The sequence below is a fragment of the Zootermopsis nevadensis genome, unplaced genomic scaffold (assembly GCF_977971745.1).
Source record: "Zootermopsis nevadensis isolate Lab colony 2312 unplaced genomic scaffold, Znev_1.0 Znev_ptg000005l, whole genome shotgun sequence".
In the NCBI taxonomy this organism is placed as follows: domain Eukaryota; kingdom Metazoa; phylum Arthropoda; class Insecta; order Blattodea; family Termopsidae; genus Zootermopsis; species Zootermopsis nevadensis.
Window position 1 is genome coordinate 2,462,123 of NW_028259137.1, and position 20,688 is coordinate 2,482,810.

At 36.8% G+C, this 20,688-nt stretch overlaps 1 protein-coding gene across 1 annotated transcript in view; it reads right to left on the reverse strand.

The window, feature by feature from the left end:
- The window catches only part of LOC110829592 (alpha-2 adrenergic receptor), a 298,408-nt gene that overhangs the window by 267,421 nt on the left and 10,299 nt on the right, over nt 1-20,688 (reverse strand). The window contains exon 2 of the mRNA XM_022063458.2: nt 14,964-15,083. The gene's annotated coding sequence lies outside the window, so the exon portion shown is untranslated. The remainder of the gene's footprint in view (nt 1-14,963; nt 15,084-20,688) is intronic.

The window sequence follows — 20,688 nt, forward strand, 5'->3', positions numbered from 1 at the left end:
CAGACTACACAGCGCAACAACCCAGAAGACAGAAATCTTCATACTCTGATGACGGAGGCAGTATGACCTCTGAAACGTTGGTTAACATCGACCATACTACACAGCGCAATAACCCAGAAGACAGAAATCTTCTAGCCACAAGTAAAGAAACATATGTAAGTTGAACACGAAAGTCGTTAAAAGCGTTAAACTGAATCCGAAGTGACGTCACTTCTAGGCACTGCAAATATGAACAGCAAATAGACATAATAATCACTTAAACTTTATGTCTGTCAAAGTATAGAATTTTATTTGTGTTAACTGTTGCTATTATTAAAAAACACTTTCCTTTCCTTATACAGGAACTTAAAGCTGACGTGTCCCTGCTCTTAATGACACTTTAACGCCTAAGTGGATTGAATTCCGTCCGCCAATGGCCTGGCACATACAGTGGCAATTATTTCGGTTCGTGTTTCGTCTTTTAGAAAAAAAAAGCGTAATACGTTTACAAAATACAACACAGTTACTAGCCCACGTATCATTTACTGTCTAATTTATATCATTTAAATTACATTTAATTTCGTTTACAAATATGCTACACTAAAATGACATTAAAAATGACTTTAAGAACGAAAGAGACCCGGAAAAAGCAACTGCTATTCATATTTGAGTGTTTTTGTCTTACGTCCTACCAAAAACACGATATTTACATTTGGTTTATTTAACTTCGATTTCAGTAACTCAGACCTTAGTGCCAAATGATAGGATGACTAATGTTGCAAATTATGTGAAATTATATGGAACGAATCGGCCGTGGCCTGCTTTACGGTGCTCTCTCGGCATTTTCCTGGAGGAAATCTCAGTCAGGAACAGCGGGTCTCTGAATGTGAATCATGAGTGATAATCACTCGGCCACGAAGTTGTCAACACAAAACAGTACTGAAATATGTTTATGTAAGGGTTTCACTTGACTCAAAAATGTATAGGGCAAACAACCTTAGAAGCTAAGGCGTCTCTAGACGCAAACAAAATAATGAGATGTACAAGTAAACCTAATCTTAAAAGACCTTTTGGAGGTCAATACAATTTTCTGATGATTCGATTCCCGGCGGTGCCCGAATTTATAACTTGTGTTGGGCAAGGCCGTGGTCTAGGCAACACGGAGTTTTCCTCCGTGGCATCCCAACAATTACTCCACTCACACACAGAAGAAGGCAATGGCAAACCACTTCTGGATCATCTGCCAAGAACGTATATGAACAGGTCCCAGTCCGAGAAAAGGATGGAAGGATCCTGTTCATATGGACCTGTCGTGAGACAGAACGCTAAATAATAATAGGGAGAGAGATGGTCTCTGAAACGTCGGTTTTATCATTTAACCATTTAACACGACTTATCACCCGAGAAAATTTTATTGAGTTACGTCGAAGCGAAAGCTTCAAATCATGTACCTTTTGGAGGTCTAAGCAAAGATGTATTGCACATACATCCGCGAAGTAGATTCTGAAAACATGATTTTAACTGAATAAAATACCTAAGGATAAATTGGTCCTTAGTTTACCATTTTCCATTTCACAGGTCGCAGTCCTACAACGTTCGAATATATGTTGTTGATCTCTGTTTGTCGTGTTTACGAAAGACATGGAAAGTTGTAATTTTAAACACAAATTCAATAACTTCCATTTCTGACGTATGTAATGGTTTAGTTTATTAAAATGTCTATATTTAATTCAATGAATGTGTGAAAACATTTTTTCGGGACACCTGTATAATACACACGCTGTAACGGAGGTTATGAATGTTCGAAATACCTAATGACTGTTATAAATCCTTGAATTCAATAATGACAAAATATAGTGGCTGTTATAAACTAATAATTTCCATAATAAGAATGAATCTTGATAACTATCAGTTTGCTCAAATAATCTCCTGTTATCTCCAGCAAGTTATTTCATATTTATACACGAGGAAAATAAATTCTAGCCTTCACTTTATACCTACCAAGTTGTCACTTTCACTAATTTAATTCGTATTTCAAACCGGTGTTTCAGGATTTATCTTTACCTTTTCTTGATTACACAACTTTCATCTGCATCGTGATAAAATCTTGGTTTACATAACATGTTTAAGAAAGAACCTCTGTTCACTGGTCACAGCTCGGACGTGCGTCTCTTCCAATGCTCGGTAATCGATTCACAGCATCTGACGAATGACAAACTGCATACAAACAGTTATGATATTTATTATGAGATGTTGCTAATTATAAATACAAATCGAAACGTGGATGAAGTCGATAAATACGGGCCTATGTACAGTAAAACTGCCTATATTTTAATTCCTGGAATAAATATAATAGCGAGAGAAATCTACAGATTAACTGAAGAGTCAGACAGTCCATATTACAATATTACTTGATTTTTTATTTAGTGTTCTGTCTGAGGACAGGTCCATATGAACAGGATCCTTCCATCCTTTTCTCGGACTGGGACCTGTTCATATACGTTCTTGGCAGATGATCCAGAAGTGGTTTGCCATTGCCTTCTTCTGTGTGTGAATGGAGTAATTGTTGGGATGCCACGGAGGAAAACTCCGTGTTGCCTAGACCACGGCCTTGCCCAACACAAGTTATAAATTCGGGCACCGCCGGGAATCGAACCCGAGACCCCAGGATTACAAGGCCAGCGTTCTAACCGTCAGGTCACGTCATGTTATAACCTGCTAGCGCTGATGGACATTTCGAAAACTTATTATATTATTTTCGTTTTCTAATTTCAATATAATTTATTTTTTGACAAACAGAACATGTGTCAGAAATGGGAGGCGTGAATGTTAGATCGATCTGTAAAATACAACGCATTGGAAACTGAGTACCTTCGTGTTTCGCGTAATGAAACGAGGAGTTACACGAGAAAAGTCCGACAAGTCAATAGTTTCCCTCAATAGCCCCTCTAAAACATTTAATAATTCCTATTATTTTACAACAGAAACATTCGCTGAAAGGGTCTACTTTAAAATGTATAAATTCAATGCATGGTACATTTATTGCACATCGAAATTTAAACTGTGGTGGAATTAAGCTTTTAATTTTATTTTATTTTTTTCGGGGGAGGTGTATCTGAACGCCTAGCATCACCCCTAATATAAAACGGATTTTAGAGGAATTAAAGCAAAAACCCTGTAAGAAAACGCATTTTAAATAAACGACTTATTCAGTACGGTAACTTTTCGCATCCAAAAATACATTTACAAGAAAAATATATGCAGAAATGCGAGATACGTAAAAAGTATTTGCTTTCATTAGGAAAACTATAAAATTTTTGTAACGGAATAAACTCACAGGGGAAAATTGGAAATTCGAATTATATGGATTTTCACATTAGTAATTTCGCGAGACTATATATATATATATATATATATATATATATATATATATATATATATATATATATACATTACCATAATACTAGTATGAGCCGGGATAGCTCAGTCAGTATAGTGACTAGCTACGGGCTGGACGACCGGGGTTCGATCCCCGATGGGGGCAGGATTTTTCCTCTAGCCTCTGCGTCCAGACCGGCTCTGGGGCCCACCCAGCCTCCTCTACAATGGGTACCGGGGTCCTTTCCCGGGGGTAAAGCCGGCCGGGGCGTGATGCTGACCACTCACCCCCATCTAGTGCCGAGGTCAAGAAAGAGAGGAGCTATACCTCCACTCACCCCAAACGCCTACATGGCGTATAGTGGGACAAACTTTACTTTTACCATAATGCTAGTCATTCTTAAATTTGCGAGGCAAGTCAAACCAGTTCTTTCAAGCCACCTACTTACATTAATATATCTCTGCGACAGTTGACCATTACGTAAGAGTTAATTTGTGTTCCTGTATATTTCTACGGCCACGGCTGAAATATACCCCCAGACACTAAATGACTGACTAAAAGGATGAGAATCCTTAGTGAGAAGTAAATAATACATCCAGCTAGACAATAAATTCTCCACATTTATGAAACCTAAAGGAAAGTTTCCATATTCAAAAGAGCCCGCTGCTAATCCTAAACCACCTTAATGTCATAAGATACAAATATCCTCCCTTCTACGCTTTGGTCTTCCGAGTGTTCTTTTCCAACCATGCTCTCCAACCGAAATTATGCATATATTTCTCATATTCCTTATGCGTGCTACATACCCTGTCCATCTCATCCTCCTTGATCTGATCAACCTATTAATAGTTATGAGTACAAATTACAAAGCCCCACTCGTATATCCCTCTTAGGTCCTAATATATCCATAAGTACACTCTACTCAGACACCCTAGATCTGTGTCCTTCCTTTAAGAGACCTTCTAAACGAATTCCCTTATTACAATTTATCTATTATATTTTTGTTTCGCCCAATAAATTAACATCAGCACAGCCCAGAATCGAATGTATTCCGTTCAATTTCAATCCCTCTTTATTTTATATCTTACCTTCCTGATGGCGTATTCTAAAATAAAGTTTAAAAAGCAATTGTGATAAAACATCTCCTTATTTCAGACCACATTTTATACGAAATGCATCCCACAAATATTCGTCTATACGAACTTAAATACAACTGCAGTTTAAACATTTTTAAATACCCTATCTAATTTCATTTGTTCTCCATTTTCAATGAGGCGATGTTGAAAAATACTATCATGACTGAATAATGGACTTTGTTGATGTCTACTGATAAATGGTACACCGCTTTACTAATTTATGATGGCCCTTGGTATATATATATATATATGTATATATATATGTATATATATATATATACAAGCTAACATATGCACAGGGAATTCTGGACGCCTAGGCCACAGCCTGGATGTTTTCACTGGACATCCACGTTCAAGAGGTTTTCCCACCCAAAGAATTTCAAATAATATTTGGTGAAGTCAATGCATAAAGCAGCCTAAGTTTATGCCAATACATATACAATAGGCTACAGTGTGTTCAAAAATAGACGCAACATACTGACAAAAAAATTTAAATTTATTTTAATTCATTACGTAAGCTCACAAGAATGTACATAGTCTTCATCATTTAATTTTCATTTTGGAAAGTTAATTAAGAATTCGGAGTTATGCAGTCAACTGAAAAAAATTTATAATGAATACTACAAAAAATTAAAATGGAATTATTATACGTTTCTTATATAAGCTGCTGTTTTTTAACTCATTTCGAGTGCTTTGTTCAAAAGTTATCTCCTTGCCATGTTTTCAGATGGGTCGTTTTAAAACAGTACGAAGTTCGATTTGAAGTTTTCTCTCAAACACCTTGGAACATTCTACGACTCTCTGGGAGCTAGCGGACCACACTTTGACAAACAATGGTGCAGCTGTAAGGCTAGCTAATATTATGGTGGATCTTAAAGATAAAAAATATCTCAATTAATCTTAGTTTTCGGGTCTGCTAAAGGACGAACCGAGAAATAGTAACATGACATAAAATATGGACCTAACAACTCGTACTTAAAAAAATTGAGTAATACATATTTAACTATTTATAAATGCTACTTGAGAAGCTGATACTTTTTCAAATCATCAAAATATACTCACCTTTAATGGAATTCGAAAGTTCGTTACGTCTTTACAAGACACCACCACTGTATTCAAGCCGGAGACAGCCTGTATACAAAATGTCTCAGACATCCATGTTTAACATCAGCTTTCCTTTTATGCCTAAATCTTCTAGGTGTCCTTTATATGATCCATACTTTCTCCATCTAACACGTAATATGCATTTCTCGTCTCTTCCTTACGTGCTAACGTGCTCCGCCCACTTAATTAATCTCAATTTGATAACAGTCATAAAATCTTGTGGCGTGCAGAAATTATGAACCTCTCCATTATATAATTGCTTCATTCTACTTATTTTTTTCATCAAGTTGTTCAGAAATATCGTCAATTTCTGGAATCGACCACAGATTTTGACTCCTTATAAGTGATGAAAGTAGAATTCTATTGTTCCAGTACTAAATTTATAAAAAAACAAAAACATTCACAGGTATTGGAATTTTGAATTCTTGACAAAAGACATTTATTTCTGACTGTGATTTGGTCATCTGAGAAACATACGCACTCATGAAGTTTAAAACTTATTTTAACTCCGTACTTTGACAGACCATTACAATATTTCACCCAGAACAGATCGTGCCACTGTTAATTGAACGTATGCAAGAGTAGGTGTTACAAAGCGACAACACGTGAACCAACTGCCAGGTTTGACCTCGGACACAGAACAGTCCGACCAGTTAAAGTTATTTTGACAAAAAAAAATAATTAGTCCACCAATCCAAAAACAACGCGGAAAAAACACAACAAACCTACAAAATTCAAGTTTCGGTATAAAAGTGAGAATTTTTTACGTTTACCCCTGAGCTAATTGACTTTGTTTCTAGAAGACACTTCGTGTCTGTAATGTATTGCTTCATTAATCACCTATTATCGAAATGTATCATCACTTTACCTGGATCCAAGGCTAGAAATTAAACAATTTCAAAAGCGATTTGCAGTTAACTGACGCCAACCAATCATTCAATCATTACACTCACGGATTAATCGCAGACGTACAGGTTTTTGTAACAGTGCTATATGTACATCAGTGCGTCATCCAACAATATTCGTGCTGAAGAATTAATATCTAACAATCATTCCAATAAGAAAACCTATGCCACAGCTAAAATAAAGTAAAGCTGTCCCACTATACCCCATTTAGGCGCTTGGGGGGAGAGGCGGTAGAGATCCTACTCATTCTTGACCTCGGCACTAGATGGGGGTGAGTGGTCAGCATCACGCCCCTGCCGGCTTTACCCCTGGTAAAGGACCCCGGTACCCATTGGATAGGAGGCTGGGTGGACCCCAGTGCCTGTCTGGGGGCAGAGGCTAGAGGAAATATCCTCTGCCCCCATCGGGGATCGAACCCCAGTCGTCCAGCCCGTCACTATACCGACTGAGCTATCCCGGGGCACTTATATTATATATTTTATACAACTCCGAGGCACCCTATAGGGGAATCTTAGCTTTTCCAACGTGCAAGTGTAACCCTATCAAACACAAACAAGCCTGATTGTCTGCTAACTCCCACAAACCCCTTGATGAAGAATCTCATTAACTCGGCTTTTTATTTATATCAAATTCCTTCACGTCTTATTACACCTGAGTAATCGCAGAGGCAAAAACTGGATTACGACACAACGGTAGCCGACACCGACATCGACCACGGCCGATTATAACATTTTCTCCCGTGCGGCATGACCGATCGGTTACAATAATCAGTATTTCCCTTATACAGGACGTTTCAAGGAGGTTGAGTCAAACGCATTTCATGTGTACAGGAGGTTTAGACCAGTGGTATTCAACCTTTTTTGTTCGCGTACCCCCAGATATAATTTCTCTTCAAATTTGTACCCCAAAAGTTGTTGGTGTATAATTCAAGTTATACATAGTATATAATCTACATTTAAAATAAATTAAATAAATTACTGATTATTCAGTGTTTATCATAAAATAATATATATTCTTAAATTTCACGTACCCCCTAAGATGTCTTCGTACCCCCGGGGGTACGCTTACCCTAGGTTGAAGACCACTGGTTTAGACGATTAAAACATTTCCCATGAATGCAGGCCCACATGTAAATTCCGAATCAGTTATGAGGAAATGTGTTTGTTGATAACTGTAGAAGAACATATGGTTTGTTCACCGTTCAGCCACCTGACGTATGGACAGAAATAATCGAGATGGTTTACAAAAGCCTTGCAGACTACAGGGAAAGTTTGAAGGTACAAGAAACGTTATCGTATTATCTCAACCCCCTGAACTTAAGGTAAGTTTTTGGCAAAACCTTTTTGAAGTACTCTGTACATACACAGCCTACGTTTCGATTTGTTTATATTTTACGATGTAAACAGATACAATATTGTGAACGGTAGAAAGCATTCTTCAAATCTGATTTTCTCTTAACCTGTCCGTGAATGTATTTCTGATTTGTTACTGTTTCACGAAAAAATTAATAAGTAATTTTCTCGTATGATATCTGCCTTGGAACAGCATATCTGTGTACGAATAAATCTTGTTATATTAAAGAAATTAACATCAGTACCAACTACATTTTAAAATTTACAAAGAAGTCAGAAAGGGCGTTTACGTAACCAACAACTCATAACATACTCAATGTTGTCTATACTGGAAACATAATTCAACATCATTCTGCCCAGAAACATGTAAATATAAACCAAAGACTCTGACGTCGTTCAGGTTAAATTAATTACTTCGAAAGTGAGGTCCTTTATGCCGGTGACAATAGCTGATAAAATATTTGTCGATAGTTGTAATTCAATACAATATGCTTCAATTAACAAATAAACAACATCGCTGTGACTATAGAGGACCTCACGCAGGTCAAGTCACGTGATGTAACCCACTCGCTCCAGTCCCGTCAGTCGTCTTTCAACAGTCGAAGTGCAAGGATGTCTTTTTCACAAGCGCAGCGAATGTTCATTGTCGAACACTACGTGGCAACTCGTTCTTACATAACTTCATAGAATTAATTTAGGGAAACATTTCTCGATTTTCTTTCGGAAAACAAATTGAAAATATCTCGTCTGGTGAAACATTCCCCTGACGCTGGAAGCGCGCAGGAGAGAAACAGTCCCGGTCGAACTTCGCCGTTAAATGGCGATAGTTTGGACGATATCCGTCAAACTTTGTCACGCTCTCGACATATCCTACACTTAAGAAACTTTTTTTTTCCAGTGCAATTTATTTTTGTTGGCGAACAAAACATGTCTCAAAAATTTTGTGTACGTAACTTTTAGATAACTTTATAGTAATTGCAGGGAGACAACTTTCAACACATTAGGAAAGCCAGCCATGCGTGACAATAGATCGTATCGAAACAGAAGTTTGATTAAGTGTTTCCTGAACTGATAAAAGTAAAGCTGTCCCATTATACTGATACAAAATTTTAATATAAATTAAATTAACGGTACAAGACATTTGTGTAGGATTCCAAAAGGTTCAATATTTAGGTTTCTATAACACTCGCAATACTAGAAACGTTTCGCATGTAAAATTACAATTATTCAAAACTACGTACACACCATCAAACAAAAAAAATATATGTTTTAGTCACACTGTGGTTTTTACATTATTTTAAAATATTCTCAATAATATCTACATTTTTTTTTAAAATACTTCAACAAAATGTCAACGCACAACATTCAACGGTGTTCCACAAGGTCGCACATTAGCTATGCTGGCTGGTAGGATTCCTTGGACGAGGGATCGGCAGGACAACACAGAAAAACGCGGACAAACATCCGTGCCTTGAGTGGGATTCGAACCCATGGTCCCAGCGACCACATCAGCAGGAGGATGAAATAATCGAGAGAACATATTTTAAGAAAAACCGGTTTCGGGTGTGGATTGGATTCAAATAGCTCAGAATAAGAACCGTGGTTGACTCTTGTGAACAAAGTAGTGTACGAAGATATATATCTTGTAGGCTTAAGCGTCTGGTAGAAGTTTACGATAGTCATCGCCCTGATGATGGGGGTAGAAATAACCATCGAAAGTGTGGTAAACTTCTACCAGACTACACGGCGCTAACCCAGAAGGCAGCCACCTTCAGACTCACCGCCTCTAAAACCCCAAATCCTATAATATTTTCATTAAAACCGAGGAATTTCTCAACTAGCAGACATCTACAGTTTCCTTCGGGGTAACTTCAAAGTTATCAGCCGAAAAATTGTTGATAGTGCTATAGAAGAGAGTGCTATGAAGTCGAAATATAAAGCTCACAAAACAGACCGAATGCATGTAAGAGAGTATAACCATAAAAAACCAGTTCTGGATGCCTCAAGCAAACCATTCAGTCGGTTCTTATACCACGAAATGTATTGTTATATTAGCCGCGGCAAGCGAGGAGGCAGGCCGGTTCCAACCCACCCTCCGAGTACCCGTTCTGTACCTGGGTTGGTCTGCTCGACCAGACAACGAACATCAGGTATGATTGGAATGCTGACCACAGACTTGGCGTTGTGGCTCGTGAAATGGGTTTCCATGTCAGACTTTCTTCTCTATTTTTAAAACTTTATCGCACCAACCAAGAAATTACACTAAGTATATATAATGCTTGAGTGAAGAACGGTTATAAAAAAAACCCGGCAATTTTGTGCTAAATGGACTAGAAATATCACCAGTGATCCGGAACACCATTGGTACGAGAAGAAACATCCTAAATAAATATATATGTATTATTACGAGGGTCGCTCATTAAATAATGCCCCACATTTTTTTTCTCAGCCAATAATGAAGATAGAAAAGTGTACTTTTACATGCTTGAGATTTGATGTTTCCCGCGTTCGTGTACGGAGTTTCAAATGATTCCAACCGATGGCGGAGCTGTAGTGAACTGTTAAAATGGCGTCTGTGAACGACTCTCGTTACAAGCAACGAGCTGTAATTGAATTCTTTTTTGCTGAAAAAGAAACTGTGGTGAACATTCATAAACGTTTGTGTGCTGTGTATGGAAGCTGTGCAGTCGATAGGAGTACCGTTGGTCGCTGGGCTAAGACAGTTAAAGCTTCAGGAAGTGAAGAAACCGAGCTCCGTGATCTGCCGCGCTCTGGGCGTCCTGCCACAGCCACCACTCCAGACATGTTGAACCGCGCGGATGCCATTATTCGTGAGGATCGGCGCATCACAACTCGACAATTGGCCCAACAGCTTTCAGTCAGCAATGGAAGTGTGATTGCAATTATCCGGGCTCTCGGATATTCGAAGGTGTGCGCAAGATGGGTTCCACGAAGTCTCACAGCAGACCACAGGATTCAAACGAAAACGATTTCTTCTGAATTGTTGGAGCATTTTGATGCTAAGGGAGAGGTCTTTCTGTCCCGGATCATTACAGGTGACGAAACCTGGATACACCACTTTGAGCCGGAGACAAAAAGGCAGTCAATGGAGTGGCATCATCCTCAATCACCGAGAAAGAAGAAATTCAAGTCAAATCCCTCCGCCGGAAAAGTCATGATGACTGTCGTTTGGGACAGTGATGGAGTCATTCTTGTGGATGTGATGCCAAGAGGTGCGACCATCAATTCAGACGCGTACATCAGGACCCTGAAACCCTCAAGAAGCGTTTCCGACGAGTTCGGCCTCACAAGCATCCAGCAGAAATTTTGCTCCTGCACGACAATGCACGCCCTCACACAAGTCCGAGAACCCGGGAAGAAATCACCAAATTGGGTTGGACGGTGCTGCCCCATCCACCCTCTGACTTCCATCTCTTTGGGCCACTTAAAGATGCTATCCGCGGAACAAGGTTTGAAGATGACGAGAGCGTGATTCAAGCAGTGAGGACATGGCTACGTGCACAGGACAAGAGCTGGTACCGGCAAGGCATGCATGCTCTTGTTCCACGATGGCGTAAAGCCGTACAAGTTGATGGGGACTATGTGGAAAAATAGTATGTGTAAGGGAAACATTGATTTATATTGTCACTAAATTTGAGCCATCTTGAATAAATATATTCTGAGGAAAAAAATGTGGGGCATTACTTAATGAGCGACCCTCGTATTATTTAGTGTTCTGTCTGAGGACAGGTCCATATGAACAGGATCCTTCCATCATTTTCTCGGACTGGGACCTGTTCATATACGTTCTTGGCAGATGATCCAGAAGTGGTTTGCCATTGCCTTCTTCTGTGTGTGAATGGAGTAATTGTTGGGATGCCACGGAGGAAAACTCCGTGTTGCCTAGACCACGGTTGCCCAACACAAGTTATAAATTCGGGCACAGCCGGGAATCGAACCCGAGACCCCAGTACATAAATAGTACATAAACTATAAAAATGTTTCGATTATTCGATGAAAAATTTATTTTAGTTGTCAGCTCAGACAGAACATCAATCAACTCGTGAAAGTTTACGGTAAGTACTTATAAGTAAGTACCTCTAAATACAGTACTTCAGTGAAATATTGGCGCTGATGTTTTCTTTGGTTATCTAGCTGTATGAGTAAAACTGACGTCATAAAGCTAGGTTACCGAAGTTAAGAACAGCACCCCCTCATCAGGAGTTCATCATTTCAATGGAAATACATTTTAATATATTTCTTCCGACGGTTTATAACAGTGGTATTCAACTTTTTTTTACGTAATCTACATCTAAAATATATTAAATTACATTACTGATTATTCAGTGTTTATCATAAAATAATATTTTTTTTTTTTTTTAAAATTTCACGTACCCCCTAAGATGTCTTCGCGTACCCCCAGATATAATTTCTCTTCAACTTTGTACCCCCAAAGTTGTTGGTGTATAATTCAAGTTATACATAGTATATAATCTACATCTAAAATAAATTAAATAAATTACATTACTGATTATTCAGTGTTTATCATAAAATAATATATATATTTTTTTAAATTTCACGTACCCCCTAAGATGTCTTCGCGTACCCCCAGATATAATTTCTCTTCAACTTTGTACCCCCAAAGTTGTTGGTGTATAATTCAAGTTATACATAGTATATAATCTACATCTAAAATAAATTAAATAAATTACATTACTGATTATTCAGTGTTTATCATAAAATAATATATATATATATATTTTTAAATTTCACGTACCCCCTAAGATTTCTTCGCGTACCCCCGGGGGTACGCGTACCCCAGGTTGAAAACCACTGGTTTATATCTTAGTTGCACATTTCCACTGCAGAATACGCCACTACGTAACAAGACAACTAATTATAATTCGTTCACCATTGTATCTGTGAAATGGATTTAAATAAAAATTATAAATACCTCACAGTGAAGAGACATATTGTGTAAATATTATATATTATATTTGACATTATGGGATTTGAGATTTTGACGGAGATTCACTTTATATATTGTTACACGACGTTTCGGGAGTTGGCTAAATTCCATTTTTCTGGCGACTGGTTCGAATTAACGACAGAATTTTTATTCATTTTTGAGTGTTGTGAGAATGTCACACAAGGCACATGTACGAGTAGTAGTTGGTAATCATATGTAACTTCATGGTTGTTCGTGGTCTACCCAAGATGGAAAGAAAAATAATTCTGGTGGGAAAAATCGCACAAATTTGCTCCGCTGTAAAAAATCAAGACGAGGGATGGTGGAAAAGTAGTTATATTAAAGATTGAAAACATTTACCTATTACTACCAAATTCGTGCTACAATTACGAAGAATTTTTATTGTTATTTTGTTAAAATTTTAAATTTAGATAGATTGTTTTCTGTATAAAATGAATTCATTATGCCTATAGTTTGTAAAAACTTATATTTTCTTGCCAACCTGTGTCTGTTAATAGACTCGACCAGTCCAGTCAAGTGTACTTCGCTGAAGACACGCGAAAGACTTGGTCCCATATTTCACATTAAACTCCACGAAAATTACACAATAGACATCATCACAAAATAATATTATGAGTCTAAATCTTAGATGTGACATCTTACGGCATGAAGACATAATTCTTATCTTCATAAACTTTTCAAAAAGACGTGGACACGTTATTAAAACTAGCAAAGAGACAATGTTATGCAAGGTTATTAAAAATTTAAAGTTAAATGATTTATTGAAATTGTTAACGAAACAAAACGCAACAAAGTTTCTTTTGTGTTACAAGCATCTCCTATAAAGATACAAGTAGAATGTTCCAGTGGCGTTCAAGCACCGAGTTGCCAAAATCCCAACAGTCTTCGGTTTTATCAAAACTAAAAACCAAAAACGACATTCTCCGTTTTGGGAGGATAAAGATTCATCCTCTCCAAAATTTCAGTCAACTTAATTGTCATGTGAAATTGTAATCCCTCTCCACGAGTCGATACACCGAAGTCACAACACGCTACTTTACCGATTCTTAAGGAAAGGCAACCCTAACTAGGGACAATAAAATCTCGTAATGAGAATACTCGGAAAGTTTTTGAATCCAAATTAGTTTCCAAGAAATTAGAATGATGTGCAACTGATTTATAGCCTGATTTGGATTACCAATTTAATCTAATTCCTCTCAACAGATACAAAGTCAAATCTGAAGATGGAAAGACGGACACAACCTCACGATTATGAGTTCATTTTATACGTGCCTATTTCATGTAAAGAAAGCATGATAAAGTTGAAAGTTTCGGTGCATAAGTTTGGTCGAAAACCGTCTTGTTAGTTTATTTTAATTAATAGATTATTCTCAATATGTTTCCATGAATGCAAATCCAGTTTGCGTTCCTCGACTACCATTCTTCCGAAGATCTTCAGATCCATATATGGAAACTGGAGAGCAATGTCCATAAAAAAAAGTCGTTTGGCCCCTTTGCCCCAAAATGGAATTGAAACCAAAGACGAAACAAAATTTATTAGATCATTATTTAAGACCTCCGAGGAACACAATGAAACCGGATAAGGGATAAGCTTTTTCTGACATTGGTTTAAAGTCTTCTCCGTTTAGAGGTTAACGTTTGGGAAGTCGATTTGGCATTGCTTGAAGTTCCCGAATTGAATTTCTGCATTCATTCTTCATTCTGCCACACAAGGCTATTGGACCCACAGAACTAACGTGACAGCCATCTTAATACCCTCATACAAAATGGTGCCAGATTTCTATTTACAAAGTTCTCATGAACCTAAAAGTTTAACTTTATACTGCAATCACTACTGATAATAATAATAAAAAATCTATGTAAAACATCTTAATATACTATACCAGACATTCTGATAAGAAAACAGCTAATATATTGTTGTTAATTAAATATAGCAGTGCAGACACTTGGACTTATAAAGGGCGTAACACTTTAGAAGTCATAACAGACAAAATTATAACTAACTACAGGCCCAACATATATTTTTTAATAAAGCGACCGAATGATCATCCACTACAGACGTGGTTTTCCTTACAGTCCAGACATAATAAAAATACAACGAAAATGTAAGTACTTACAATGACTTCGAGGCTGGGCTCCATGACTTGCAGGAAAACCTTAAAGGTGATGGTACCATTCACTGTGTCAACCAACAGGCTGATACAGAACACAATAGACAGCAGATAAGCCACTTCAACCTGAATAAAACAATATATACATATGTATAAATCCGTAATTCTAATAAAATTTCTAAAGATGGCTGTCCTCTGGGTTGTTGCGTCGTGTAATATGGTAGAAGTTTATCGACGTTTCAAAAGTATTTGCTTTCTCCATCATCGCCCTGATAATGGATGTAGCAAGTACCTCTGAAACGTCGGTAAACTTCTACAAGGCTACAATGCGCAACAACCCAGAGGACAGCCATCTTTAGACCCATCGCCGTAAAAATCTTCAAATATAAACTCAAAATTTTGCATCCCTCTCATGTTTGTAATCTTTAACAAGTAAAATAAAATGTTTTATACAAAATTTGTGGGTACGTATAAATCTATTCCCAAGAACATTTGGAATGTTAGTACCTTAACTCCAATTTTGTTCAAGGTTTACATGCGTCATGTTTGTGTTTTTGATTAAAATATATAATAAAATACAGGTCAATACACAAAACAATTTTTTTTTAGGAAGTTAAAATTTAAAATTTAAATGTTAAAATTTAAAATTTTATTTTTTAAAATTTTAAAATTTAAATTTTAAATTTTTAACATCCTAAAAAAATTGTTTTGTGTATTGACCTGTATTTTATTATATATTTTAATCCAATTTTGTCTTTAAATTACATTTAATCATAACTTTAATAAAGCCTGTCTTTCTTTTACGATATATCTCATTCTTCTACACACGAAGTTAGACCAATAAATGACCTATTTCGGCCTCTCGAAAGCGTAACCTTCTAGCAGTCAGTTTTGAAAATCGTCCAGCCCGTACTCTAAAAGTTATTTTAAGTGTATAATGAAATTTGATTCTTTTAATATTATCTGATCAGTTTTATTTATACGTACTTCGATAATTTGATTTCGACAAATCCATATCATGTTCGTCTAAAATATCTAATTTTCTTCTGTGGTCTAATAACTGATCTGCGTCTCAGGGCTTTCGTCCATGTTTCTTTGGTCTTCATATATTCTTTTGTTACAACATCCAAATTTCATTAGACATAAAACTGATGGGCTGATTGAAAAATAATATTTAAACCGTGATGGTGTTAGAAATAAATTCAGTTCAATAACACTGTTCACAATTCCCAAAATTTTCATTTTTTTAAAAATTACATACCTTTCTTCTTAGTTAAAAATATTAGGTAAGAAATTTTTAAGCTACTCATTATATAATTTTCATTAGTTCTTAATTACTTCCAGGTACAATTATAATACTCAGCACTTCGTTCGCAAATACCCCCCCCCCACAATTTCTTATCTTCATTTGTACTCCGAAAGAACATAAAATTATAGGATAGTGTAATTGCGTCATATTGTGAATATTATAACAATTATTTATTTTAATCCGTCTGATAACAATATTTAAAATTTCTTATAATTAAGATAATAAAATATCATTCATGTTCCATATCGATTGATCGATTTACATTTTCGGAACATTTACACAACATGTTTCGGTTTTTATAAAACCATCATCAGGTGTAAAATATATCTAAGAACTTAAAACTCAATTATGATTTCTGTAGTTTTTTTGGTGATGTTTCATTACGTTTGTTTTTCCATTTTTGGGCGACCCACACCTATTCGAAGACAGTAGTACTTCTGGACATATCGGGACACTCACTCCTACATCTTTGGCCGATATGTACATCTAATAACATTTAAGAAAAACAACACCTCCGCCCAAAAATGGAAAAACAAACGTAATGAAACATCACCAAAAAACTACAGAAATCATAATTGAGTTTTAAGTTCTTAGATATATTTTACACCTGATGATGGTTTTATAAAAACCGAAACATGTTGTGTAAATGTTCCGAAAATGTAAATCGATCAATCGATATGGAACATGAATGATATTTTATTATCTTAATTATAAGAAATTTTAAATATTGTTATCAGACGGATTAAAATAAATAATTGTTATAAAATTATAGGTTAAATTCTTTCAAAGACTAGCATTTTAGGTATAAAACATAGTGTTAATTTAGAAATACTATTATGAGGCAGAAAGTTACACCGAAACGTCGGTAATTTCAACAACTTTAATATGAGAGGATACTAAGAAGATTTTTACCACGGATAACCACGGAAACCTCAGATCTTGTATTAGAGTTCTTTCATGTTTATGTCAGAGAAATTAAAATCACTAAGAATTCTCAGTAAATTAAGAGCAAAGCAGTTTTCTTGTAATACTTTATCCCAGTATGAACGTACACAGGACAGTTAAAATTTGTTCACAGAGCAAAAGAATATAAGTAACCTTTTGGAGGCTTACGAATAAAGTCATGATTGACCCTAGGCTAACTTTTACGATAATGTATGTCCACTTTTAGCAAAGTTTCACCAGTAACAGCAGTTGATTACAAAGTTACAGACGAAACTCTGAAAATAGAACTTGCAAGGTGGAAAAAGTGTGTAATTATTCTTACAAGTAGCTCGGATACTCGGCAAACTGGTAATCCTGTCTGAGGTGTTTCCTGGTTTTGTCGAGTTTCGTCACGCGAGGAGTTTAAAATGGAAGGAGTTTAGAAATAAAAGTTTTAGCAATCACATGTAATTAAATGAGCAGCTGTTTTTTTTAATATTATTCATAAATTGTAAGATAAATTACAAATTTAATCCACATTTCATCTTACGTTACTTGGTCATTCTCAGTACCTGACTTTTAATTTCTATGTGTTTTGTAAAAAAACGTAAGTCTTATAATGTACATTTTATCAATAACTTAATGGGTGAGATGAAACGTTTGGTTATTAAGGAATAAATTAATTAACCGAGACTAACAATAAACTAAAAATTATAGTTCTTCATAATCTGTGTATCAATGCAGTGGTCGGACGATGACAAGGAACACACACACACACTCCTTTGGTCTTCAAGAAAACCAAGACGTAGATTTGTGAATAATATTAAAATCAGACGTTAGATAAATAGGATATAAAAGTGTAAATTGGATTCAGGTGGCTCCAGATATATGGTCCAATGAACGGACGTTCGTAACACGACCGTAAAAATTCGGTTTCCATAAAAACAGGGAATTTGTTGACTAGATGAGAAATCTTTTGAGGTTGGGCTCGTACTTTGGAGCTAGAAAGTTATTCGGTATTAGTCTACAAAAATCAACTTTGGTCTTTGCTCACAGGGGATAGATGGAAAAATATTGTATTATACAGAGGCTGAAACCATTAGAAAAAATTTCTGTAATACTTCTAATATACGTTATGAGAACTTAGTACGTACAATGGATGACATTTTTGACTGCCATTTTCTTGTTGAAATTAATGTAAAATGAGAAAGCTAAAAATGAGATTAGATGATAAATGTACGAAATGGATATACGAGGTGCGATCGGAAAGTTTCAAGACTGCGCCTATAAAAACCCGTACACTTATCTCAGGTATTAAATTCATCCATCACCCTCGAAGTAGTTCCCCTGGGAGTGAACACAACGATCCCAGCGCCGCTGCCAAGCCTGGAAGCATCCCTGGAAATCTTTCTTTGTCAGCCTGTCAAGCACCATCTGCGATTCTGCCTGAATCTCTTCTATCGTCTCAAATCTCCTTCCCTTTAGCTGAATTTTCATCTTTGGGAAGAGGAAGAAGTCACACGGAGCTTAGAAAGGAAGTTGGGGTCGGTTCTTGCAAGATCTTTGAGCTCCTGACAAACGAGAAGTCGATTCTGCTTCTGGTCCTCAGACAGGAGCCTTGGCGTCGCATGTGGAGTTCTTCCTTTAGAATCAGCTGACAGGTCCCATAGCCTATCCCAACAATGTCGCACAAGTCGTTGATGGTACGACGTCGATCTTCGTAACATTTTCGGGCGTTGTGCTCGAAGATGGTCGTCCAGAACGCTCGTCATCATCGACAGAGGTTCGGCCATTTTTAAAACGTGAATGCCACACAAAAGTTTGTGCACGACCCATTGCGGACTCCCCAAATGCTTGCTTTAGCATTTCATAGGTTTCCGTAGCCGTTTTGGCGAGTCTTTGGCAAAATTTGATGCACACGCCATTCCGAAATCGCAGGAGGGTCGGTGTAATGCACTACCAAAACGCCCGTAACTAAGAAACAAATGGCAATTCGATGATGCCGGCTGGCACACTGATTCACTATGAATGTAGGCCGCACCCCGTAAAGGCAGAAGCTCGTACTACATCCGGTTCGCCCTGTATTGACACAGTCTTGAAACTTTCCGATCGTACCTCGTATTATAAGGAAGAAATATATAACGGATTATGGTAATAAAAGAAGCCGATCCCCGTTTAATTTAAAAGGACATATCCACTAAGTATCAAAAATGTTCTTAGTGATACTTAAATCACTAAGAATCAAATAAGCAATTTGTGATTTTGCGTGTAGGCAGTGGTCCGGAAATGACCGTAAAATTCTGAGCTCTTATTCTGTGATATCGTACTGTAAAGCTGACAAATAATTACTGCATCACGCTCAATGACGTTTCTCAGTTTCTGAAAGAGTCCTCGTATCTCTAAACAGGTTTTGGATTTGAAGAGGGGGGCAGATACAGGAAGGGGGGGGGGGAAAGAATGAAATAAAACTTTCCCGAAATGTATTCTCCCTTCGCTGATTGTAGAGATTACAACGAAATGACCAAACCGGCTAATCGAGATTCAAAATGTCGTGTTACTGAATCGAGCAACATATCGAGAGATTTTCATGGAAGGTCGAATGTTTTTTGTAGTTTGAATTTCGTCATGCATTTATATGGCCTTTGTCCTTCAGGATTCAGCACGATCCAAGTCAATAGCAGGTACGCTTAACAACATGAGAGGAATGACGCAGGAGTTTCTAATTAGCCATTACTGGTAGCTTACTTAAGTCGCTATATCAATCAAAGTTATTGTATAGCACAAATGATATTATTAAAAATGAGTGCAGAATAAAAAAGGATTATGCAATAGAAAGCAGATGAAGTCAGAAGAGAACTATAAATTCAGCTGTTAATACACCACACATACCATCATTGAAAGGATAAATAAATAATAATATGCCAATAATTTCTTTAACATGTGCGAAATGGAATTTATAAATATGTACTCAAAAACATCTGTCCAGGAAAAAATGTATACTCTGAGAATCATATGAAACTCGTAAATAAAAATGTGGGGAAAATGTTGAGTTAATGAATATTAAAGCAAATGGTACATATAGTTACCAGTTGGCCTTAAAGTGTTAGATCCGTTTACAATGATTTAACGTTAACTCCTTTATCGTTTACTGTAGATATCTTTTGCTGTTCTCCATATACGAGGTGCGATCGGAAAGTTTCAAGACTGTGTCAGTAGAGGGCGAATCGGATGTAGTACGAGCTTCTGCCGCTAGGGGGTGCGGCCTACATTCACAGTGAATCAGTGTGCCAGCCGGCATCATCGAATTAGCATTTGTTTCTTAGTTACGGGCGTTTTGGTAGTGCATTACACCGACCCTCCTGCGATTTCGGAATGGCTTGTGCATCAAATTTTGCCAAAGACTCGCCAAAACGGCTACGGAAACCTATGAAATGCTAAAGCAAGCATTTCGTAAATCAGTATTACCTTCATCATATTTACCTTAAATATCCAAAACAC